Source organism: Notolabrus celidotus, chromosome 24, assembly GCF_009762535.1.
Source record: "Notolabrus celidotus isolate fNotCel1 chromosome 24, fNotCel1.pri, whole genome shotgun sequence".
NCBI lineage: Eukaryota > Metazoa > Chordata > Actinopteri > Labriformes > Labridae > Notolabrus > Notolabrus celidotus.
Genome location: NC_048295.1, coordinates 9835296 through 9861864, shown reverse-complemented (window position 1 = coordinate 9861864; position 26569 = coordinate 9835296). Strand labels below are relative to the sequence as shown.

At 42.5% G+C, this 26569-nt stretch overlaps 2 protein-coding genes across 2 annotated transcripts in view; one reads left to right on the top strand and one right to left on the bottom strand.

The window, feature by feature from the left end:
• Positions 1-8045, bottom strand: part of LOC117808318 (E3 ubiquitin-protein ligase Midline-1-like) — a 46564-nt gene extending 38519 nt beyond the window's left edge. Inside the window, exon 1 of the mRNA XM_034677996.1 lies at positions 7649-8045. The gene's annotated coding sequence lies outside the window, so the exon portion shown is untranslated. The remainder of the gene's footprint in view (positions 1-7648) is intronic.
• LOC117808315 overlaps positions 1-26569 on the top strand; it is a 201733-nt gene that overhangs the window by 135 nt on the left and 175029 nt on the right. The window contains exons 2-4 of the mRNA XM_034677988.1: positions 66-130; positions 269-334; positions 10790-11002. The gene's annotated coding sequence lies outside the window, so the exon portion shown is untranslated. The remainder of the gene's footprint in view (positions 1-65; positions 131-268; positions 335-10789; positions 11003-26569) is intronic.

Below are 26569 nucleotides of genomic sequence, written 5' to 3'. Positions count from 1 at the left end.
ACACATTTACAGTGTGAACATTTCACCAGGAGGCACGTGCTAACAGGTGTTCACGCTGTCTTCAGCAGGTGGACAGCTTCTGCGGCTGCGCTGACGTTAACGCACATGTTAGCTTGTTGACTTCTCGCCGGTGAGCTGTGTTTCTGTGCTGTTTGTAGTGTTTTCACACATCCTAACGTGTGTTTGATAACATGCTCTGTTGTTGTGAGAGCTGTTTTGTCATGTTGTGACGCAGTTGATATAATGTATGCTGTTTTGTTTCCTGCAGGCTGAGGACTCTTCCTCCTCCTTGAACCTGCAGCAGAGACACCGTCACCTTGATACCTTCGTCAAAGTAAGACACATTTATTTAAAATGCCATGCTGCTGTTTTTGTTGAAGTTTAATATTCGTGAAATGTTTATTTTTAACTGTCAAATTCAGCCTTCACGTTGTGGTTAAGTTACTGTCGCGTGCGCTGTGGCTGTGCAGTGCGCGTGTCATATCTGAATTAATTACCGGTAGTAAAAACAGCTGCTGTTTTGATAGTCTGATGACGTCATGAAAGAAGCACTGCAGCTGGGCAGTTTTCTTGTACTCTAATGTTGTGAAGAAGTTGTATAAAAGTAACTTTGGTAGCATAGTGCTGTAGTTTGGCGCATAGCTCTGTGACTTGCACTTGCGCAGTGTGCATTGCTCTTAATGATAATACAGTAATCTATAATTGTCTAGTGCTTGATGAAGTCCTTGAAGCATCTTCTAACAAATGCACTGTAATTTGCACTGCTGTGTACATTACAATACCCTGGCAAATGCTGAAATGCACTGTGGCTTTAAGGTGCTACAGTGCATGTTGTGGTGCAGTTATTGTGGCATGCACTGTAGCAATCTGTTGTCTGCACAGTGGCTTTTAAGCGCTCTTTGATATTGTGGTGCATTTATCATGACATGCACTGTGGGCTGTGTACATTGCTCTTTTAATGTAATGATGAAGTTTGCAGAAATGCGCTACAGCTTCCTATGATGAATCTGTTTCAATATGTGGCTTGTTGCATATTCCAACAAACTGTAGATTGCTCTGTATTCTCCACCATGGCTGTGTGCATTGCTCTTTTTATACTCTGAAATGCACAGTGGCTTTAAAGTGCTGTTTCATATTGTGGTGCATTTATTGTGACATGCACCGTGGCTGTGTACATTGCTCTTTTGAATCTTATGATGAAGTTTGCAAAAATGCGCTGCAGCTTTACAGTGTTCTGTTGTCCTATGATGAATCTGTTTTAATATGTGGCTTGGTGCATATTCCAACAAACTGTAGATTGCGCTGTAATTTGCACTGTGGCTGTGTGCATTGCTCCTTTTATACCCTGACAAATGATGGAATGCACCGTTGCTTTAAAGCGCTCTTTGATATTGTGGTGCATTTATGGTGTCATGCACTGTGGCTGTGTGCATTGCTCTTTTTATACTCTTGTGAATTTGGCTGAAATGCACCATTGCTTTTATATTGTGGTGACATGCACTGTAATTTGCACTGTGGCATTTTACATTGCTCTTTTAATATTTAGGTGCATGTTTTGTATTTTTTGAAGTATTTAGTGCCTGTAGGTCAAGCAATTAGGTGGAGCTTTAAGCTAACATCCTGGTTATTTTAGTGTTGTTTGTAATCAGGCTGCAGTATTCCATATAAGGGCCTTCCTGTAACCTCATCTCAAACTTTCAACATTTTTTTTACCTCAATCTGTCGAAGAATTCGTGAAAAGATCCGCCCCCCGTCCTGCTGATGGGATTTTCAATTCAAAATAACCATAATCTGCTTCCATGGCACACGATGACGGATTAACCTCTGACCTCTGGGCATCAGCGAGAACAAGTTGTCTTTCCAGGGTCGTGCCCCCCGCGCCAAGGTCGAAGTGTAGTCTACAAATTGAATTTATTGACTTAAAGGGATTACATGTGAGTCCGTAGGCTGTGTAGATACGCAGCACAGTCTGAATACTCTCCCACAGCGTTTCCTCTGCTAAATGTTTGTCCCTGCATTTCTTATAGGAAGTCTGCTCTGTGATGAATCATGCATACAGGAGCTGGGAGTGTCATTTTTTGTAGTGTGCAGCTTAAACTAGCAGGTGCAGCGGATGAAGTCCAGAGGGAGGGACAGAATACCCTGAGCTGCAGATGAAATGAGTCCAGTTTTATAAAAAGAACTCTCTCATCTCCTTGCATCCTTCCTTCTCATCTCGCCTCCTCTCTCCCTTCAAAGTCCCCTCAGCTGTTCAGCACGAGGCTGCACTCTCAGCGCGGTTCACAACTTACCAACACAAACTGTTGCCCCACACACACACATAGCGTCTTTGTCTGATTCCAGACACCATGCCATGTTGATCCGTAATCCGCTTCCTGCCACACTAGCCGTGACCAATCAGGGCCTTTTATGTTCTGAAGCGGTCAGTCACACCTAACAGGATTGGCTAGTCATAGTCCGGGATGCCGAGGCTATTAGTGATTATCATAAAGGCTGACATTTGTGATTTGTGTGTGTGTGTGTGTGTGTGTGTGTGTGTGTGTGTGTGTGTGTGTGTGTGTGTGTGTGTGTGTGTGTGTGTGTGTGTGTGTGTGTGTGTGTGTGTGTGGCAGGCAGGGTCTGTCTGCTTGTGTGACCCAGATTGCGTATAGTGGCGCATGTGAAATTAGATGTGATGTTTGGGGGGCAGAGATTAGACGGGACAAAAACAAGTCTGGTGATGTCAAGGGCATATTTAATCAGGGTGAACGATCTTTGCACCCTGGATACACACACACTTACACGCACACTAACACACACACACTTACAAGATTATGGGGTGAAAAATTGTCTTGAGTTTCGCTCTCTGTTTGTAGAATTCTTCCCTCTTTTTATAGCAGGTGTTAAATCTGTGTTATTTAATCTTATATTTATAATAATACACATATACTGTTCCCTCAGGGGCGACATCAAATATTAAACACTAAACATTTAGTCAACATCGGCTCTTATTCTGTGCTTAGAATCCCCGAGCACGCATGAAAGTGATTAAACATAGTTATTCCCCAAAGTGACGAATAATCACGTCCGCTCTGATTGGATAATGAAATGTTTTCAGCGTAAAAGCGGCCCCAGGGAGGAGCTTCAGATGCTTATTTTATGCATGTATGAACAGAGCACTGCTGGGGAGAGTGAAAGCATGCAGCATCTGCTCTGCTGAGGAAGAAATGAAGTGAAACTTTCATATTCTGACACGAAATGTTGAAGGGCTGCAGTTATCGGTTGTTTTAGTAATCCAGTATTCTATCAGCTGTTCTAATACAGCAAGAGAGTGACCATTGTACATTGCTGAAGGACTGCTTACCCTTCTTTTAGTCCAGTGCATCAGTGTTTGTAACCTGCTACCTGATGGGACCACTGATGCATCCAGCTGGAAGACGCCAATTAACAGGGTCACATGTGAAATTGAAACACCTGTCCAATCTGTGTCCATGCTGCAGCACCTCAAGTGAAAACATCCGCTTTATGCATCCAGTCCAAAGTGCTTTTCTTCTTCTACCTCCTAGACTTTGTAGTCCACGCCTTGCATCCTCGTTACAGCAAGAGTAGAAGCAGTTGTTCAGATTGACACAAAGCCTTGAGGTAAATAATTTGCATCAGGACTTTTTAGTAATCATGTCACTGAAGGGGTGCCAGTTGGTCAAGTGGTGTAAGACTGCGCCCCATGCACTGAAGCTGTCGTCCTCTGACATTCCCCAACTCACGCCCCACATTTCAAGTCTCTCTTCAGCTGTCTCAGTACTTTGAGGAATTGTATCAGCCGTATTACTGCTACAAAATGTGTCACTACAGCTACTATGGCCAAAACAATCATTCATTTTCTATACTTAGATAATCTGCAGATTCTTTGTTGATCAAACTCAGGACTTTTATTCTGAAAATCCAAAAGTAGAAGATCCTGATTAAACCACGCGTTAAACCTGCAAATGTTGTCATCTGTGCTTGAATAATCACCCAAAGGAGTCATTTATTCTCAAGTTGTTTGGCCTTTACTTTCCTTAGATCAATATTTTGATGAAGAAGTGAATTATTCCATCTCCAGAACTTATTATGTTCCATTTTTGTTGAGTCATGAGTCACAGTCTGCTCTGTTATTCCAGTCTCAGAAGATTTTCTCCACAGTGTAGTCAAAAAGAGTTCCTCTGAACTACTTTTCCCATAAGACATCTCCCTCCCTGCACATGTGACCTCAGTTTAACCCTGAACATGCCTGCAGTGACCCCGGTTCATAGACCACCTTGTAAGTCATAACACCGATCAAACGTGCAGCTTTCAATGTGCTTACAATTACACATACTTGTGAAGTGTTGCTGCGCTCAGAGAGTGAGGCTTGACATGAACCGAATGGAAGGAATGTCAAAAAACACGATGAGATTGAACCTGGAGGCCTCTCTAGTGGCAAATATTTGAACATGACGTGATCCGACTTCTTAAACATCTGCAGGTCTGCAGAAGATTAACCGAAAAAACCTCTCGATGCATATCCAGTGACTGCGACATATCTGCAGACTCACACACTGAGGAGCAGGAATAATTAAAACCCAGCCCTGTGTGACACCTGTGAAAGGTTGTGTATCAGGCCGCACACGCAGGGAATCAGAGGTTGTTATTAATGCATCAACTCGGAAAGGTCTCAGTGTTTCAGTGAGTTTAAGGGAAGTGGGGTTTGTCTTTTCTGTGGACAGTCTCATTTGCTCTGCCTCACAGATTGAAGAATTCATATGATAAGGTGCCATTTTTCCCCCTCAAGTATACAAACTACCCCTTTAATTCAAGCAGGAATGTAATGATACACTGAACTCATGATGTGGGGTCGGTTTCATTCTCTCAAGTTTATGCTGAACCTTTAGAGAAACATCCCTTCTGTGATGCTTTTATTTAGCCTTTTACAGCCTCTTACCTTTAACTTTATTTCCTATTTAAAAAACAAACATGTTGCTATTTTGAAAGGATGCACAAGGCACTTCCTGGTAAAAGTAAAGTTACAGGAGTTAGCGAAAACAGCATGCTGATTCTACCAAGCGTTTAAATGTCATGACCCTAGTTCAAAGGCTCAAATGTAACTGTTCCCTGAATGTTTTCATACCTTTTGGCTAGTTTGTTAGCTGGAATTTAAGTGTCTATAGAAACTACTAGAAAACAAGTGAGGCACTGACATCAGCAGCACACTCTGGCTGTTTTAGAACCTGCCTGCTACATGCTAACTTCAAACCCAGTAAGTACTGTATACTGCGTTTCAAGGTAGTATATAGAGCTGGGCTATATTGAAAAAGATGTAATCACAATAACATCTTTTATATCAGTCGATATCGATAATTTTCACACTTTCTTATCATTTTAAAGGCAGATATTTTTCTCCTGAGTGAAAGCTGAAGAAACCAGACGGTTTGTTAGCTTGTATCTGTGATTTAGTACTCTAGTAAATAACGAAAATATCTTAACTTTGAGGTTTAGTGACCTTTCTTGTAAAGCATGGTTTCACTCTACTTTGAGCTGGGAGGTTTTGTCTCTGTTGCTCGTTTCAGCTGTGTTTACATTCCACTCCAAACGCCTTTAAGCCTGCCATCTTCTTCTGTTTAATGTTGGGTGGGAACTAGCATTTAAAACACGCTATTGCCCCCTCCCTCTCCAGTGGTTGAGGGGTGTAATTACAGGTTTAAATATATTAACGTTTTATCGTACATTTGTTGTTATGGTTTTGTCGCCCAGCTCTATGGCTGATGTAGTCGTCCATGTCTAGTGCAGCATTGTGGCTTTATTGGAGATGTTTTAAAACGGGTATTGGAATAACTTTGCTGTTTTCCAAACTTGATGGATCCTGCGACTTTTAATTGAGACTGAATCAGATGACTAAAGCAGGCAGACATTTCTAAAAGTAGAATAATGCTAAGCTAACACTCTTTAAATATGTAAGCAGTGCTCATGACAGCTGCAAAAAAAAAGAGAAAAGTTGTGAAAAGTTGAGTGACCACTTATCCTCTCCACAAGCTGTGAAGTCTCACTGAACCGATTGTCCTGACTGTGAAAAGTTTCCATGGCTACATCACCCTCTCATCTCACGGGCTGCCGATTAAAGAACGCACTGAGCCGGAGTGGAAACAGGGGGAGGACGAAGAGGATAAAAACTCTCTCAATCTGTCTTTGTCCTTTCTGAAGGATGTTTAGATAGCAATTAGCGGATTGGCCCTGGAGCGTGTGAAGTGACTGCTGACACTCTGAAGATGGAATTAACCAATTAGGAGGAGATATGAGCGATACCTCTGCTTCTTCAGCACAGGACAGAGCGACGCAACTTCTCCAGAGAGAGAGGGTTTTTAATCAAGCAGGAGTGCACCTTTCCCTCCCACAAACAAAGCGACAGATGCGGCCCCCACGCAGGAAGAGAGATGACAATACCGCCCACGCTATATTTATCTGCACGGTTCCCACAGTCAATCACCGCCGCGGCTGACAAAACAAGGAGTATCTGAGCGCCGAGATGCTTTTTCTCAAGGCCGACAATGCGACTGAAACGTGTCGGGGGAAACAGGAAAAGAAACAATAACAATGCTATAATGGTCTGCATGAAGACAGCCTTTTCACATTTTCAATTCCACTCTGAGTTGGACAAATCTGATCCTCTCAGAACAAAGTTTGAAGCCTCTCCTGAAACTTTCCTCTTTTGAAAAAAAAGTGCGTCTTAAGGATTAAAATCCGATCACGCCGCCGCAGAAGTTTCATTCCTGCCGTCACACTCCAGTTCCCTTCCTTCCTCGAGTTTCCCCCATTGTCTCGCAGCCCACCAGACCTGGATTTCCTTGATCCCTGTGACCCCCGTAGCAGGTGAGAAGGATCAGTCGTAGCACCCAGCCAGCTGTCGCACAAACACGCTTAAGCACGCATGCACACTTATACACACATGAACAGATATGAGGGGAACACGCTCGAGCACACTCTGTGAAAATCTGCTCCACGAACAACGAGCGGCACGTCCCTACAATCCTATATGTCCACACTCGGGACCTTTGGAGCCACTTACACTTTGAGCACTCAGCTACACACACATTCTGAAGCATCCCTCAAGGCTCTGTCTCCTGTCTTTATGCTTCTTGGGCTTCAAGCAACCACCAAAAAAAACACACACAGCGGCTCTGAAACTGGCTCACACAAAACAGACTCTTACATGCGATGCAACCCCACCCTCACACAAACACATATGTCACTGAAATGCAACCATTCTGCAAGAAAATGTCAACTCAAGATGGACTTTTTTAAGGAATTCAGCTTCTCTAAAGGTTGCCCAAGCATGTCAAGGATGAAATGTGGAGGAGGAAAGTTTGTCTGAAGTAAAAACTCGCACATATTCAGAGAAAAAGACAACTCTTTTAGGATTCACAGAAGTTTCCTTGGACCGTGATACAGATGGCTCCACCACACTCACTCTATCATTATCATTCCAGCAACACTGGCACTCACTGCTCCTGCTCCTTCTTTCCACTGAGGAGACAGTCAGAGCTGAGGTTGAGGGAGAAAGCATGCAGCAACCCCTCAGGGACTCCAAAGTAAACTCAGAAGAAGTCCAACAGAGACGAGCACACACAAGACAACACGAATATCTCCTTCCTCTTACCTTCCACATGATTAAAATCCCATCGTTCACAAACAAAGTGAAAAAGAGAGGAAGAGAGAGAGAGGTGGGGGAGAGGACGGAGGCTATCTTTGGCTCTCTCTCTCCTCTGTGGGACGCAGTAAAAGCAGCAGGAGCAGCGGGAGAAGCAGCAGCAGCGGCGAGCGGCGACTTTGGATATCTCTCTGGTTCTGTGTCATCACCTCTCATGACATGTTTCCTCCCCTGCCTGTGTAAGCCTTTCCATCCTGACCCGGCGCACAGAGCGAGAGAGAGAGAGAGGGAGAGAGAGGGAGAGAGAGAGAGTGAGCAGGGGCAAACTAGTGCAACGCCCCCACTTGCTCTATCTCCCCTCCTCCTCCTCCTCCTCTTCTGTCTCCCTGTATTCAAATCTGCCAGTGGGCTGCCCTGCCTCTAAGTAGGCCAATCACTGGACCACAGGGGGGCGGAGTCTGTGTGCAAGTATGAGTTTGCAGTCATTATGTGACATGACCATGTGCGCATGTGTCTACTTCCTGATTATGTGGTGGCTAGCATGCAAAAACATATGTGGACATGTTTGAGTGCAGGAAGTCTGCAGCCAGTGGACTTTGTTTTGAGCTAAGCTAATGGACTAGGCTGTTTGTTGCACTAGTAATGACCAGGAAGCTGCTGTTCTTACAATTTACAGGCCTGTCTTTGCAAGAGAAGGGTATGCTAAGTTTGCATTTGTAACCCATATTTAGTCACCACTAGGGGGCGACATTTAGCGGCTGTAGTAATCATGCTAATGCTTCAAGATGAGGGATGCACAATGATGACGTACTGCCAATATTGTCTCATTTTAAAAGTACAATTTTCACCATGCCTGGTTGTAATACGGAATTCCCGCCAGATGGGGGCTATAGAGCGTCTTAAAGTTTAAAAGTTACAGAAGAAGAAGAAGAAAACATTTGCGACACTCGCAGCGATTTTTCGTATTATTCAAATAATTGTCAAATAGATGCCAGTGATCATCGAACAGTATTTCGGCTTGAAATGCTCATCCCTAGTGTGTAAAACATCCTGTATGTAGCGTCCAATGCTAACAGCAACACATATCATTCATAGCTCTTGTGAGGAACTGTCAGGTTGGCGCCCCCATGTGGACACATATGTACCTCTTATGTCTTTAGAGGCCTCACAGTCGCCTCTTGGTTGTGAAAAAGACAGATGTCTAAAATGTAATCAAGCATCCAAAAGGATAAAGTCAGCTCACGTGTCCATTTCTAATCCATTCCTCTAGAAGTTTGTACCACTGTGAAATTTCTTGTTAGTTCTGAGACTCTTTGTCAAAGTTTCCCCCGCACAGTATCACTCTGACTCAGTCTGTAATAATGCCGCCTGATATTTATTACCCACACTGGAGCTATGACATTCACCATGACTGAGTGCGGGTCTGTTTCCCTGAGAAGACGGCTCGTGTGTTTGAATGTTTATAGGAAGGATCGGAGAAACAATAATGCCTTATACGGTCCATGTGGAGTAATTTATCAACCAATTCAATAAAACACAGTCTCATGTTCCTCTACAAACATCTCATGAGGAGAATAACTTATTGATACTTTCAGATTTTACACTCTTATTGCAGATTTTTCACATTCAAAATGAAGTAAAGGATTGTTCCTGTTATGTTTCTGAAAGGCTTTAAATTAAAACATCTGTGCTGGACGTGTTGAGTTAGTTGGCATTAGCTTGTATTGCCTTTATGTGAGTTTGGAGTTTTCATAATTACCAGTTTCCCTCTTGAACATTAGTGACTTTAAACCAAAGAAATGTAGATCAGCCAAAGGTTATCCTTCAAGCTAGAGTTTAACAGCTTTTTTAATGTGAAATCACAGCATTTGAATCCTCACACAACACACTCAAAGTATAACCCTAGTCTCAGAAAAGTTTGGACGCTGTGGAAAGTGTTGATTCAAACAATATTTAATGGTTTGCAAATCATTTAAGCCCCTAATAGTGCAAATATGAATTGTTGGAACAGAAAAATAGACAAATCAGGACTGCAGGCAGGCCAGTTCAGTTGTTTCAGGTGTTTTATTGACCCTGTCCCAACTTCCTTGAAACAAATGTGTAATTTTCACAAAACACTATTTTGAATTAAATAAAGGCTTCAAATTCTGTTTTTATCACCGCATCCCGACTCTTTGAAATCAGGGTTGAGACTCAACTGAACTTAAATCCTCTAAAGTGTTAAAATTGCAGCTCTCAGTTAAAGTAAATAAAGGTGAACCATCTTTCATCTGACTTCACTTTCCTTCCGTGACACGTCTCCAGCTTCTGTAATTTCTGAATGTCTCCCTTCTGTCTCCTTCTCTACCTTGAAACTTCAGCTGTTTTGGACGCTGCCCATAAAAACAAACCCCCCTCCCTGTTTTTTATTCAGCCCACGAGGAAAAGCTGCTTAAATTAATCTCCAAGATGCAAGTCAGTGATTCACCCTCCTACACAAAGCACACGGCCGTGCCATAAATGCAATCTTTGATCCAGAATCTGCAGCATTCATCCTCTGTCTCATTGTGCAGCCATTCCTCCTCGTCATATCTGATTCACTGTGGATGTCGCTCGTAGGCCTGGCAATCCAGAAGCAGCATAAGCCTCTTCCAAAAAAAAAAAAAAAAAAGGCAGCCTCTACCATTCTTCACAAGCCGACAGTCCATATGATCTGAAAGCTTTGGAGAAGGGCTGCACATTGGTAGCTTGATCCCAAATAATCCCTAACATCTTGCCCTGGGGGACTGAGCCCTATAGTTGAAAGTGTAGAAGTTTGGAAGTGGTTCTGTGTTTGCAGGATTGTAGATCTAGATATAGCATGCCAGTGGCCCAAATTCAGCTTTATAAATCAAATTAGGCTGTTTGTTTGGGTCTGATAAGTTCCAGAGAGCATGTCTGAAAGTACAAGCACCAAGAATTGATCCAGTTCAATCAGGAAACGTTCAGAGTTCCTGTGAGGTCAATTAAAAAGGGGCGTCTGGAAGTTCTGGCTCCAGGGTTTTCCTTTTTTTGTGAATTCTGTGAATAGTTGCTATATTGAAACAGAAAACCAACACTCTTTAAGGCTTGTCAAACCAGCTTTCTATGTTGTTGAATTGGTAGCACTGTGTCTGTATGTGTCTCCTGCAGGCCTTTGGATGTGCGTCTGTGCTGTGTTCAGGATTACAGCTGTGAGCTTCTGGCGGTTGGAGTGGGATCAGTCGAGGTGAGGCTGCTGCAAAAGAATGTTCTTCTGGAAAGGAAAGAGTTTCCATCGCGGGTCAGTGAGACCACTAACTCTGAGTGTGCACTACGAGTCCACCAAGACGTACAATGTTCCCTCACCACAGGAGGAAGGAGAAGGTAGGCGCACACATAGCTGGTAGTGTGGTTCTTTTACGTGTACTGCTGTGATATAGTTGGAAATAATAACTTACATCTCATTAACCATGCTCTCTTTCACCCCAAATATGACTTTAGATCTGTTCTGGTATTTTTTCTTCTGCACTTTTGGCACTATCAAGGAAGAGTGATATCTGTAACATGCATGCAGCATTACACAACAAGATAGTTCAGCTCTAGATCTTGTCTTCAGCAGGTGTTGTAAAGTTGGTGCATCTGAAGTCTTCTATAGTTCATTGTATTCAGCTCTTTAGACAAACTTAGAGTCGATTTCCTCTCCTTTTAAAAGTTTGCGTTTGAACAGCCGTCCTCCTCCTCCTCTTCTGACTCCCTGCAGATAAAACTTCATTACTTCTCTAATGCCATAATACAGAGAGAGATTCTGTGCAGTCATTACACAAGCAGGTCTCCTCACCCTTGGAGGTTAGCCAGCCGCTCTCTTCAGACAGAAAGCACACAGACACAAGGCCTCCTCACTCGGTGTCTCGGCAGACGCAGCAGATGAAGGCTTTGTGGAGCGTCCTCTACCTCAAATACCGCAAAGTCGAACGGCTGCGTTTCACCTTGAACTATATGTTCCCGTCTAGCCCCTGGTGATTTTTCAGTTGTGCTTCTAATGACATTGTGCAAATAGAAAAAGCAAGAGAGAGGGTATTGAGTTCAGAATCATAATGACTCAATTTGCCTGGTATATTGGATACTTATGATCTTTTCTACAGAAAGCTGCACACTGGGTGAAGAGAATGAGAGAAACAGAAGTTATACTGCAGTGAAAAACACTTTAAACTTTTAATAATGTGCATTGTGAAAATGTGAAATGGAAGCTAGGAAGATACCCTGAATGATTTAGTGAATTTAAAAAATATACACTTTCCTGTTGGTGCTTTTATATGCATAAAGACTCAGAAACTGTAGAAGGGGTTTGAATTAATTATTGGTCCACTTCAAGACTGCAGTTTAAGGAAATTACAATGCGATTGTCCATTTAATGCAGTTATTAGAAAAGAAACATATCTGTTTCTAATGCAGTGACTTCCACTACAGAGTCATGCCTGTTTCTAATGCATTGACTTCCACTACAGAGTCATGCCTTTTATTAATGCAGGGCCGAATGTCACGGTCATACAGTATTGCTTTTGGTCCTTGGCGATTTTGTACACATGATATCATGAGATTTTCTGGCCTTTTTAATGATATACGCTGTTGATTTTTGAAATCATCAAATTCTTTGCAATTTAATGCAGAGAACATTTCACATTTCTGTTCACCCATGCAGTCCATGCTTTCTTTAAAAATGTGTTGCTGGTATCAAAGTTAAATTGAGCCTCCCAACTGTTTTGGAACTGGTGTTCTAAAAGCTGAGCAACAGAAGGTACAGTAAACATCTGAAGCCTATATTTTCCTTTAAGTACCTCTTTCTTTCCTTCTTTCAGAAGTTGCAACAACAACTCTTTTCTCAAGTCTTTGAATCTGAGAAATCCGGCCTCTACAGAGTTTAGAGAGGTCTTATTTTTAACGACTGAGGAATGAGCGGAATGCACCAGAGTCCGTCTCCCGTCTCGGGTTGAGACCATTATAGGGATAAAGCACGACAGGGTTATGACCAAGGCCTTTCAGAGGGCACGGGCGCAGTGGGTAGTCTGGGGTTTGTCCGATTTATACCCAACATATGCCGAGATGCACAAATGTGACCACGACACTGTTTGCAGGCGGCGCTTCTGAAATGAATGCAAATGGACACGTATTGTAGGCGAGTCTTTGATCCAGACACTAACATATTTTACACATTTACATTCAAACAGCCGTTCCATCAGCATATATTCACCCAGAGGCATCTTTATGACTGAGATATAGAGCATCTTAAAACCTCCTCAGTCACTGATCTCTATCGTGGACAGTACATTACACACACATTCATAATGCATGACTCATGGGAAGCTGTTTCTCTTCTATACATTGCGCCTGTGACCGTGTCTCAGTCTCGGCACAGAGAAACTGTTTGTGACCTTTTTAAAGCACTTGGTAGTCACAGCTAAGGGCCGTCCAGAAAATGCCAAACACATTTCCCCTCAAAGCGACCCCTGGCCTTCTAAGCGAGAGCTCATGCGGGGTGTAAAGCACTGGTTTCAATCAGCGAGAGGAAGACGTACAGCTGGTACCAGCCGAGCACAAACGCAGCAGCTGCTTTGAAGCACAGTCTGGGGTCAAAAGGGAAGGAAAGTGGGATAGAAGTTATTCAAGAAGTTGTTGTATCTCAGAGCATTTTGTGTGTCGGGGAGTAGATTGTGTTTTAAAGGCTGTGGGCTACCTGTCTCAGAGAATAACATGATCTTATCAGAGAGAGAGTGATACACAAGCAAGCCCTGAAAACAGATATTTAAGAGAGAGAGGGAGGGGAAGGAGGAGACAGATGAAGTGATAGGGAGATACAGACGTCTGGTGATAAACTATAAATTCAGCTGTTCTTTTTTCTCTGTTTGGATAGTTAAGTTTGCAGTGAAGGTAAAAACTGACTCTTGTCTGCCTTTACTTCTTTGATATCTGTTTGATGTTCAGAGGAAACACAGCGATCAAATGCTGCTCATATCAGAGGAGGGTTCAAAGTGACTACCAAATCCAGCTAATGAGAGTGGCAGGCTGGTTTTGACAGGTGCATTAAAAAACACCACCTGTGCAGTGTGTTCCAAAAAATAGATAAGCTGCAAACTAGAGCTGGGCGATATTGGAAAAAGACGCTATCACGCTAAATATCAAATCATTATTTCATTTAAATTTAAAGTCAGATTGTTGCTCCTGAGTGAAAGTTGAAGACGGTTTGTTAGCTTGTATCTGGATTTAGTTTTCTGATCTTTAAGCCCCGCCTACCTCTCACCCTGCGACATGATTGGCTGTTGAATACCGTCTTCTTCTATCTAATGTTTGGTGGCATCTAGAAAAATTATATCACCATAATTATAGTAATTGAATTATCACCCAGCCCTATATATACAAATGGGCTTCTTAACATGGGACCTAATGGGGATTCCTTGGCCTCTGCAGCCAGCCTCAAGTGGACACTCAAGGAACTGCACCTTTTGTTTTTTATAATTTCCTACTTTGATGTTTTATATGCTTTTATTTTGAAAGGCACATTAGGAACTTCCACTAGATTGAAAGGCTACACAAGTAAAGCTAAAATAGCTTATTGAACAGTCAGCAATCGACGATATTTAATGCGTTAGCAACATCAGAAGAGACTAACGTTCATGGATAAATAAAAATAAAATGCTACAATCGTTAGCAAGTATACTGAATTGGTGAAATACTCTGGTTAGTAAGGTAATGCGACTAACAGGAGAAGTTGAAGGCAGATAGTGCCCTCTGCTGTTCGGAAAAGGTATTGTGAATCCTTTTCCTCCATTACCGTCAGACTGAAATAAATTCCACGTTTTCGATTATATCCAATCAAAAAAATTAGAATTGCTCAAATCAATGCTCTCTGAACCTTTAAATACACGGCAAAGGGTGAATGCAGTACTTCCATTTTTTGGGGGGGTCAAAATATCATCCATCATGGTTTGAGTGTTAAATATAACCCATGCATACAAGCAGAAACAAAGTGCATTATTGCTCATTCAGGCTGGTGCAAATACTCTGAGGTCAGGCTTTCAGGGGAAACATCTCTCTATTGTGTTTGAGTGAACTGTTCCTTTAAGTACGCCTACTAAGAATAGCTGCAAGCACAGAAGACATTACTCATAATATGGCAATGCTGAGTTTACAAGGTGAATCCTTAGCCGTGTGTGTGTGTGTGTGTGCAATCATTTCTATCTGTGTACATGAACTGACGGTTAACCCTGACAAGCTTATCCCCGGGTGCTTGAGGAGACCATGAGATTGTCTAAAAGAGGACAGATTGTGCGTGAGTCAGAGAATGTGTGAGGTCAGCTGATCGTGGAAATGTTTTGATTGACTGATGCGTTTAAATCCAACAAGGAATACGAGGCAACTGAGGTCAGAGTGATAAGAAAGAGCGAGTGTGAACATCTCTGCCCCGCTGACTCGTAGGTGCAATGAAAAACATCATGCGGGACGAGAAAACAGAGTGTGTTTGTGGTCAGATTTGGGATGAAGTTCCTGTAGCAATGTTGGGCATTATGCATGCACAAACAGGCACACACACACACACACACACACGCACACAGAAAGCCCAAAAGCTGAAGGTTACTCACTGTCACAGCAGAGAAATTAACCACAGCATCATCCAGGCTAATGTTAATTTCCCTGTACACAAAAATGCCCAAAAGCGCACCCACAAATTCCTGCACACAACGACACACACACACACACACACACTCATAATATACCCACATACACACAGATGGACTCATGCATACATACGGGTGTCAGAAAGCATCATCATTAGCCGTCAGCGGCCCCAATGTGTCCTCAAACTGTCACTAAAAGAGTCACGTCCTCGCTGCTAGCCCTCGCCCCAAACCAACACCAGCTGGCTCGCCGTGACAAACAACACACAATCTCAAAGAAACGGAAAATCCATCTGAAAACGGAGGGCCCACATTTGCATAAAAGTCATCTAGCAAACAAAAACGAGTGTCAGAGGAGGCGCGGTTTGTTCTTGAGTAGAGGAGATTGTAGGAGATTTTAGAAGGAGGTTTCACTGGAACACGTTTTGGCTCTCTAATCTAGATATCTGGATATTTATCATGTAGCTTTCAGTTTTCAGTTTGGTACACATCATTGAATTTACACACTGCAGCACTGATTAATAGACAGCGTAAGAATCTAGCTGGAAGTGAACATTTCATGCATGGAGACTCAAACAATCGCCATGGGAGAAGCTTTGGAGTCTAACAGAGAGCTACAAGTACTTGTTAGTATCAAGGCTCGACATGATTTTGGAAAGCGCCCCCATGTCTTCTAAATGTGTTGAAATCTTTCAGGAATAAATGTGACTACAAGGAATCAGCATCGTCAGTGATCAAAGCGACAGAGCTAGCTCCCCTCTATTAAGAATGAGTGTATTGTGATCATCTAAAGGCAGGACTAGCAGAAGACAAGAGAAGTTTCTGGATCATGTTTAAATATGGTTTCCTCTTTGCATGGAACAGTTTTGACTGGCATTTGTGGATGAAATGACAGATTGGGTTTTAGGATGTTATTTTGAGCCCATGCAGTGAGTCAGAACTGCTCTGTATTTGTCAGTTAGAATAAGTAAATAGAGAGTATTGATATGAATACATCTTTGTTCACTCAGTCTTAGCCTTTCTATCAGCTCTCCTTTAAAAGCCAGTTTTATTCCCATGATCATGATGCTCTCTGTTCTCATGAACTGAACTCACATTAACCTCCATCTCTTACAAAACGATGACTTCCAGGGACAAACGTCGAGGTGAATCGGTGCATAGTCACAAGCCAACATTGTGATATCGCTCTAATTGGATGCTAACCAATTGGATGTAATTAGGGTTTTACTTTGAAGGGCTCATCTGACTTCTTTACTGTGAAGTGTGATGACACCATAATGATCCTCCTTCCTGATGTGGACTCAGGGTGTATTTTACATTAGCTTTTACCCCTGGACTCAAAGGTAAAGAGAATTCTCCACGCCTCATCGCACTCTCATTTCACTTAATGCGAGACGGCAGCTATATCGAACTCTTCTCTGTGTGAGAATTTCAATATACGATGGAGACGCATGAAATAGCACATTAGCTCGGAGACAAAGTCATCTGTGTGTGACAGTGACCCCCTGAGAAGAAGTGATGCTTGATACTGGGCGCCTAAAAAGATGCACGACTGTCCCGCTCACCCTTCAGGACACAAGCTTTGATATCCTCTGATATGTAATCATAAGTAAAGGCCAAAAAATGATCTCATCCTTTTTGCACATTTGAACATTTGCTCTAATTAGAAAGTATAATTTTATGAGTCAGTAACAATTTGAATGATTCATTAGGATGGTCCCATTTTGACGCTCTGATGCTCATCACAATCTGGACACACATTCTGCAGCTACATTGACCTGGATACAGAGCTTTGCACTGGTCTAAGCTTTTATAAGCTGTAGACTTGTCAGATTACTAAATACACCTATGAGAAGATTAGATAATCCTTTTGATTATGTAATGCTAAAAGAAACACACCTGGAGGAACATATCTTAATTGGTGAGGTTGATTTGCAACATGTTAGTGACACAACTGGGTATAACTAGGGCATTCTAGAGAGGCAGAGTATCAGAAGTAAAGATGGGAAGAGGTTGAACACTGAGAGACTGCGTGAGCAAATACTTTAATGGTTTCATAATAATGTTCATCATCTACAGTACGTAATGTCATTAAGAGATACTGATTATCTGGAGAAACGTCTGTACAAAATGTAGAAGATCCAAAACCAGCAGTAAAATGCCCTTAGGCAGCCCTGCATTCAAAACATGCATGACTCTGTAGTGGAACTCACTACATGGGCTCAAAATCACTTTAAAAAACATTGTCTGAGAACACAATCTGTCATTTCCTCCACAAATGCAGGTTCAAACGTGATCCAGAAACGTCTCTTGTCCCAAGCCCGGTGATGCCGCATTGTCTGTTAATGCAGCGGCACTTCATCTTCCTTTCAAAGTGGTGTAACAGTAGTAGAACTTATACTTTGCAGACTGGATGGTACACTTAATATCACATCCTTGTGACCTTTAAAGTTGAATCTCTCCAATCTAGCGCCAACGATTCAATAAGCCGAGCCTGAAACTCGCTCCAGCTGGGGCGCTGATTCCAACCACACGCACAACAATGCGTTAAATAATACCACCTCGCAGCTTGGGCACCAAATAAAGTGCAACTTTGTCATCCGGATCCCCAGAGGAGGTAAGAGGAAATAGCATGTGACAAAGTTTGAGGAGCCGCTTGTTATTTAAAAGTCACATACTGCTGCTCCAGATGAATCTCCCCGCTGTGAAAAAAATTGACTCTCTCCCAGGTGTGCCGAGGGAAGGCGTGAAGCATGAATAAGTTATAAGTGAGAGTCAGGCTCCCCGACCTCCTCTGCCCTCGTCCCTGCAGTGGAGCGCAGATCTGTGTGTGTGTGGTTAATGTATTGCAATGGTTAATGTACTGGCAGTGAGAAAATACTCTGATTTAAGCGCCTGACAGGGTGCACACATGAATGCATGAAGTATAGCAGAAATATCTCACTTTACTTGCAGCGGAAGAGTTGTATGTGTTGTCAGTGAGCATAAAAACGAAATCACAGACGCCTGAATGACGTGTGATGTCAGGGAGAGGAGTCGATAGCTGGAGCATTAATCAAACTGCATGCATTTTGTATGAAGCTTGGGAGGGGGTTTCATACACTGTGACGACCGCAGAAGACAGCTATGAATTATAAATGGAATAAATGATGGTCTCAGTTGGATCATTAATGAGGTGAATTATTAATCCTGTCTTTTGGGACTCAGCGGTTACTTTGCTAATCCTGAATCATCCATTTGTTAGGGTTATTATCTGCTGTCCAGTTTCTTTAAAACGGCTTTCAAATGACAGAAGAAGGTAAATTGTTTGTCAATTCTGTCCAACAAATTGCGCCCCTGTTCTCAACTGCTGCTTTCAAGTCTCATTCAAGAAAGACAAATGTTTACTTTTTTCATTTATGGTCCAATCTGAAGTAAAATAGATAATACACCAGACCTGTTAATGGTCTATTCTAGCTCCAAAGAGCTAAGATATGACAGCAGTAAAAACACCAAAGTCAAGTCCAAAAACCAACGATGTGGATCCATCCACTCCTTATATACAGTCTGTCTCATTCCTGCTCACACTTTAGAGAAAAACTTCAGTCTTTGCATGGCAGGAGAGAGCCAGAGCTCCCTAAAGAGACTTTGTATATGCTTAAAAAATGTAAATTTAAGCACAAGGCCTTCTTACTCGGAGCCTAATTGGATTCAAACTTATCAAAATTTCAGTTTCATCCAAACAGTCCTAACACTCAGTGCTTCAGAAATAAGTTTTCCTGCAGAAAGAAAAGATACTTGGATGAGGTTCAGGAGGCAGTTTAGAAAATAAAGGTCACTTCCAATCCAGACAGTCTGACACGCACACAGGTAGCTTCCCTGGCCCCGCTGAGCTGCATGCCGGGGGACAAAGCTCCTTAAAGCCAATGACATTTGCCTCCAACATGGCTCCTCGGCCTCGCTACGTGTCCTATTTTTCTATCGAGCCGGAGCTGTCCCCCTCAGGCGGAGCCGACACCTCGTCTTTATTCTTCTAACACCAGCACCGCCAGCCGTAAGCACACAAACACTTAGATACACACACACTGCCCTTAAGGGATCAATCAATAAAAACCCCCACAGCACTTTTCCAAAGCTTGGATAGAGACATTGCGGGACTGTCTACAAGTGCGATTGTGTATGTGTGTTTTGTTGCTGTTCCCTGAAAACAAACAAGACAATCCATAAGACCATTAGTGATATTGCATTACTCACTCTTGGCATGCACGGCTTTGTACATCTCAGCACGGGTTATCTGTTTGCACAAAGGAACCCCATCATCCATTTCTGTTCAAGTGTCAGACCCTTCCTTGAAAAGAGCGTCGCCCCCTGCGCTACACAAACCAGGTTGTAGATGGAGAGGGTAACACTGACTGGATCAATCAGACTGGGCACTTGGTGGGAGATAAGGACTGTTTGAACCACAAATTGACCAGCTTGTTATAACAAGTGTGGATCCTGTAGGGAGGGACATTTCTTCAGGATGCAAAGAGAAAGAGTGCTTCACTTTGTGCATGCAGTTTCCCCAAACTTTATGCTGTAGCTTTGGTCGTACAGAAGCGATGTCGATACCTCTCCATGACCCACAAAATCAAAACAGACCATCAGTGGAAAAAATTGATCATAGTTATTTTTAATGCCTTTTACAGCCACCACTGGGTCAGTGTAATGCAAAGCTATTTATAGCCAAGCGGCAGCCTCTGATGTTTAAAAATTGAGCCAATGCAGGAATACTAGAAAACTTCAGTTCCTCGAGTGTCTTTTCCATCATTGTTTGTTCTTTGCCTTGATAACTTCTTTGCAAAATCACGTTGTCAGGCATCTTCAGGGAAAATAGTTGGTCCACCACAAAACTCGCCCCTTACAACCAACTGGCTTTAGGACGCGTACACAAGCAGATTAAGCTCAAATGAGGCCTTCACAGCCTTGATGGAGCATTAAATAGCTGGATTACCCTCCAAAATCTTCAGCTGAACTCAAGCATTGGACAGCTTTCCACAACACTGTGGTTTTCAAGTCACTCTGATCCTGTGGAGCAGACACATTCCATCTGCGGTCTTCCCTGGAGACTAATGTTGACCAGAAGTGATCAGATCTCCAGTAAACATCCACTGGGCCGCTGCGCTGCGTTCTGTCAGCACGCAAGTCCAATTGTTTTATGTAACTGGCAATAAAGGCCGACTTGTCTGTTTTGGATTTCACCAGCCTCCATATTGGATTTGTGTTTGGACAATTTAATCCTTTGCTGTCATTGCTATATATTGCTTGTTCTTGTTGTAATGCATTTGCTGACTAAGATTGGAAAACTGGGTCCACTGGAACCTGATTATCGCAGTTCTGTTGTTGTTTTGTGTAATTTGATGTCTTGTGTTTCAGCTTAGCAGAAAAGTAAACTCCAGGTTCGTTTTGGGTCATTCAAACACAGATACATGGTTTAAATCTGTCTGTTTGCTGGCATAGTTTGGGTCCACTTGTCCCTCAAATGGGGTCACTGCAAATCCATGCAGATTTGACACTCCTTACCCAAATTTAGCATTTGCATCATCATGGAAGCGATTTCTGAGCTTGGTGTAAAAGTTCTCATTTGTTATGTTGAACAAAACTCTCTCATCCCTCCAACACCGCTCCCCCATGTTATGAATCCCCCACGAGGACACATCGATCCACCTCTGCTTGTAGGCCAGACATCGACTCGGAGCTTCAGCTAATCAAAAAGCCAATTAATGCAGGCAGCAGTATGCACGCCGAGCCGCGGCGTTAATCAATGGCATACTAAGCTGTACAGACGCGGACTCTGTGAACAAGATGAGACAAATGGTGTCAGCTATTATGTTGTTGAGAATTATCCTCTTTGAAATAGTGTCTCTTTGTATTCAGGAGGACCTTCCATTCTATTGGAGTCTATTGTATGTCTGGATTTGTTAACTCCAACATGTGAGCAAACGATCACTCAGTAAACCCCATTTCTTGTCTTTTCATGGAGATACTGCAAAGAACTGATCATTCCATCCATGTCTTTGTCTTATTCAGGATCATATGGAGCAGAACTGTTTTACATGACCAATGAATGGCTGATTAGAAACTCAATTAACTTGATGCATTTTGACAGAACTTTAACTTTTCAAGTAGTTCCATTTTGCAACAAACACCCCCACAAATTCTGAAAAGATAAAGTCACATAATGACTTCTGTACATGCACAGTCCTTTCCCTTCTTTCACATTTGTTATATCACCAACAGTGAAGCACAATCTCTACACACAGCCTATCACATGTCTTCATTTTCTTGCTTCACATACTACTCTATCAAATGTTAGTATTCAGTTTCAATTCAACAGAATAGCCTCCAATGCAATGGAGAGATGCCATGGTACTTGAAATGACCTTTTAAGTTATATGTTGAGTGCATAGACTGTATAAATAATGGACGTAGTCTCCTTGATGGCACCTGTTTCTGAAGCGCTGCTTTGAAGCCAGTCGTTGGCGGGAGCCATATTGGAAATGCTGAACTCAACCTAATTCCTGTGGAGCTAGTGTGAGGTAAAGAGGCCTCAAGTGGACGCTCGATGAACTGCAGTTTATAACACTCCCGCATGAGACCAGAGGTTGCCGCTTGGTTGAGTGCCGTGATGTTAAGCTAGCTTCCTGTTAGGAACATCTGATAATGCAAACATGACAAAGCTGACTAATTTCAGTTCAGCCTTAGCAGGATTGGCAACCTATGAGCCAGAGATGTTGCCCCTGAACACTTGGGCACAGCCACTGTGTAAAGGAGGTCAGAGACCAGAGGTTATTGATTGCATGGATATGAAAGCTGTCATACTGTGGCATCCCATGGTGCATTAATACCCCAACTCTTTTATTTGAATGCATCATGTTTGGCCAATCAAAGACGTCCAACTGCACATTCCTGGTGCGACAGAAACACAGTGTTTCTCCTGTTTACTCTGTTTGTCACAAAAAGAGATATTCAGCTGTGAGTTTGTTCCAGATTTGTGACGTCATGTCTTCTAGTGTTAAGTGTTTTGGCATTTCATCCAAACTTATTGACTTCTAAGAAGCCTTTCTTCATTATGTTTAATAACTCACACAGGAAAGAAAGACCCTCCTCGCCAACACAGGCCTTTCAACGCTTAAGAGTTCCCAGTCAAATATGCCTTCCCTTTTAGTAAAATTATACCCATGAGATGCAATTAAAAACACACAAAACGGATGAGGGGAAAGATTAGACATGATTGCAATCTAGCAATAACCAGACAGCACACGCTCAGTTTAGGAACAGACATTAACTACCTTAGAATAAAGCTCTGAAACACTAATTAATGATGACATCTTGTACTTTGGAGCATCCTTTAACCTTTATCCTGCAACTTGTTATAGTTTACGCCACGGCTAATCAGTCTTACTTCCAGCCTTCAAACTGAGGTGTATGCTATTTGATATATGAGTTATTCCTTTGGCTGTTTTACAGGAAAACTACACATGGGGGCAAATTTGGGGAAAACTAAATCCCGATTTAAGTAGGTTTTTGTTTGGCTGCCAGAACAGCTTCAATGCGCCTTGGCCTGTCCCTACAAGTCTCAGAAACACGACTAAAAAGAATGAAACACCAGTTTTCCAGAAAATATTGATTAACTTGGTGTTATGATGATGGTGGTGGAGAGTGCTGCCTCACACATTGGCTTAAAAGCTTTCGTGGGCGTTGAAATCTGGTCGCTGCACAGGCCGTCACATATGAATCACATAGTTCCCCATGGATTGGGTCATTGTTTTTGTAGTTATTTTAATCTTTCCCAAAGTTTCTACATATGTTAGTGTCTGTAAGAGTATTATAATGTGAGTTTGTGCAGTGATAGTGCTATCCTACAGGGTTTCAAGCCCAGGAGTTACTCTAGACTCGTCCTGTAGTGGTTGGCGTAAGAACAGGATGAATTCAAAGACATTGGAACACCAACACAGCCAAAGCCGCAAAGGAGCCAAAGCTCTCTGTTTAGAGACAGAACAGGCCACTTGACTAGTTCACGGTCCATCTCGTCACGAAGTGTCTTTGGCTCCCGCAAGCTTTGTCATTGTGCAGATAAACATTCAAGTGCCGTGTTTGGTCACCCGAAGAACAAACCGGCCCATTCATACGGCCAAATCGCCCCAGGGCGGATAAAAGGCGCTCAATGCAAATAAAATGCCTCTACTTGCATTTAAACTACCCCTTACTTTTTTCCAAACTTCCCCACTTCTCCTTTTCTCTCCTTTCAAAGTAATTTCTTCAGCTTCAGTGTAAGACAAGGAGGCGGCCAGCAGCCAGGATTTGCCTCTCGGGGAGCCGGGTTTTGAATGCCAAGCCCTCGAGTCTTCAGCAGAGAGATGGGATTTTGTAGCAGGAATGTGGGGGAGTTGGCTGGGCATGAAAAAGATTGGACACATTGGCAGTCACTGGTGCCAAGGCCCCCCTAGCTTGAAACCCTGCTGGGCTCCAAATATGGCAGCGAGGGTGTTAAAACCGAGAGTAATTTGAGGAAACTACAAATAGGATTTCAAAAGGGACGTTTTTGGTATCCTACCATTCGAATCACCAACTGTCACTTGTCGTAAGAAGAAAGGGAATCTGTAAACCGAATAAGATATCTAGGACAGATGAAGTGCGGCACTTTGGAGAATTAAAGGTGAGCAACTTCCTAAAAAATGAAAAGTGGGCCTTGAAACTTGGGGGAATATGATCAATGTCAGAGCAGTGGTTAGATAATTGGATGGGAAAGTGGTGTCAGGGAATTAATCAATATTTATTGATGGATTAACAAATCAGCATTCAACAGAAACCCAATATTACACCACAAAGACTAGAAACTTCCTTTAACAGGCAGAAACCTTCAACAGGACCAGAATAATTATCATCCTATTAAATAAGTTGCTCACTGAGGGACTTTATTTACCCCCAAACTCCCCAAAATTCACTCTTGCATCAGGTATGGTGGAAATAAAGTGTATTTTAAGGATCACATGCATGACTTTTGCAAAGTAGCTCCCTCTTATATATTACAAAAAGGGGTCTCCATAGAGGTTACTTCCACGTATTGGAATGAAAATTGGTATGCATGCTTATTTTATCAAGACCTATAAAATATCAAATTGCACCCATACCCAAAACCAAACAGGAAGTCAGGTATTTTGATTGGAATTTCAAAATAATCCCTCTTTTTGGGGATATTTGAATTAACTAGTCCTCAGGTTTCAGCCAATCAACTCCAAACTTGAAATCTAAAATCTGGGTGTGTCACTATGCCTAACCTTAAACAACAAAACCCCTCTACTTCTAATTCAATACCACTCACACTCTGTTATCTACAGAACCGTTCGTAGCCAGGATCTCACATGCATGCTCCAGGTTAGCGTCACGCACTCCAACCTCCCTCCACACGATGCTTCACTTCATTTTAACTCATCTCCAGTAGCTCCAGGTTTGAAACTGTCACATCCTGCTGCATTCTCCAACACCTCCCTCTCCACGTGTCTGCACTGATAAGGGAGTACAGTGTGTGGAATCCGTAATGAGGAAGGGAGGTGATAGGAAGTGCGAGCGCCTTGTTGACCAAAGGCAGTGATGGTAATGTGAAAGGTTTTTTGTTGGTTGGGCTGAATGTGAATAATGAAACGTCTTGGAAGAAAAGGTCAGTGCAGGAACAGGACTCCTGGAATCCTCTTCCATGGAAGATGAGCATCATTTAAAGTGCCTCAGGCCTGATGAATAAAGTAACACAATTCCTCAAGAACTCCATGTTGCTCCCCCACGTGTGAAAAGCTTCTACGAAAGTCAAATTCAGGTGAATCTTTGAGGACACTCGTACAGCTGCCCACTTGCGTGATATTCAAAAGGACAAGATAACTCAGGAGGGAGAATCCGTCCTCTTAGTTCACCCCAGATGTTTCATTTATCTTGCAGAAGTTGCAGATTCATGCAACTCAATCAGCCTCAGAGAAATCCCTCCGACTGCAAACGCATTCTCCATCTTTATCCAATATTTAGAGCTGTGGGTTTGTGTGCTGACCTTTCATGAACAAAACAATTCGCAGAATAACAACGCAAAAGTGACATTTAAATAAGGCTGTCACAAACAACCCCCCCTCCCCTGAACGAGCCGTGGAGGTAGACACGCATGTTCACTGAAGACCTCTACGGTCAGCACGCAGCTTAGCGAGGTTGTCCATAATTGATAACAGCATGTATACACTATTTGTATAATTCATCAGGCCATGTCAGTTGAAATTCAGTTCAGACGCATTGCGCTGCAGTGAAGCATGGGAGGCTTTTAAATGCTGGAACCTCAGACACTTGTGCAAAAGTTGAACAAATTCAAACCACTTAGGAAGACGCAGTGGAACGCCACTTAGGGTATTTGTGGAGAGTTTAAAGCAGGACAATCATTTTGGTGAAACCCACCCAAAACTTAGGAGTTAAGAGTTGGAATGATGTCATACATAATGTAGCGTGCTTCACTTTTGAAAGGTGACTGAGCCAGTACGAATTCCCTCAGCTTTCACATCACGTTTGGTTTGTTTGGTCCTTTTTGGACTTTGACGTTACATCCATCCTCCCCAAAAATCAAATGCTAGGACACCATGTAACAAAGCAAAGAAACAAGACTTATGATACAAACAAGCAGAAGCTTTAGCTCATTCAAAGTTGAAATATCCAAACAATTAAGTTGTCTTTGAGGTTAACTTTGCAAAAGCCTATAAGGTACTCGCCGAGTAGAGCGAACAGGCTCACAGTAAAGCAAACATCGCAGTCTATAAGTGGAATATGCCAGCTTTAAATGCTTGTGCTATGCTTCAAGCAGCTTTAAAACCCTCACACAAACCTCTGCACCACTTTTAAATGACTTGAATTATTCCAAACAGGCACAAAAGCATGCTTCCAGTTTGCAAAGGTTACACAGGAACAGATAGCAGTTATATAATGGAATGTAAAGCACTTGAAAACAACAGTTATATAAAGAAATCAAACCCTCTTCAACTTCTTCACCACATTTAATTCAGACAAACTTAAACTCTGCAGGAACAAAGGTATGCTGCCAAATTTGTAACGTCAGTGTCCAATGGTTGCATCAGGACATGGAAATGTCAAGCAATCACACTTATTTGTCCCTTTGAAGTTGACTTGATCAGACTTAATGATTCAACACAGGCACACATTTATTGCTGCTTAATTGTTGATTCAATTTGCAAAGGTCACTTTAGGACATACGACATGAATCCAATCCAATCGAAAC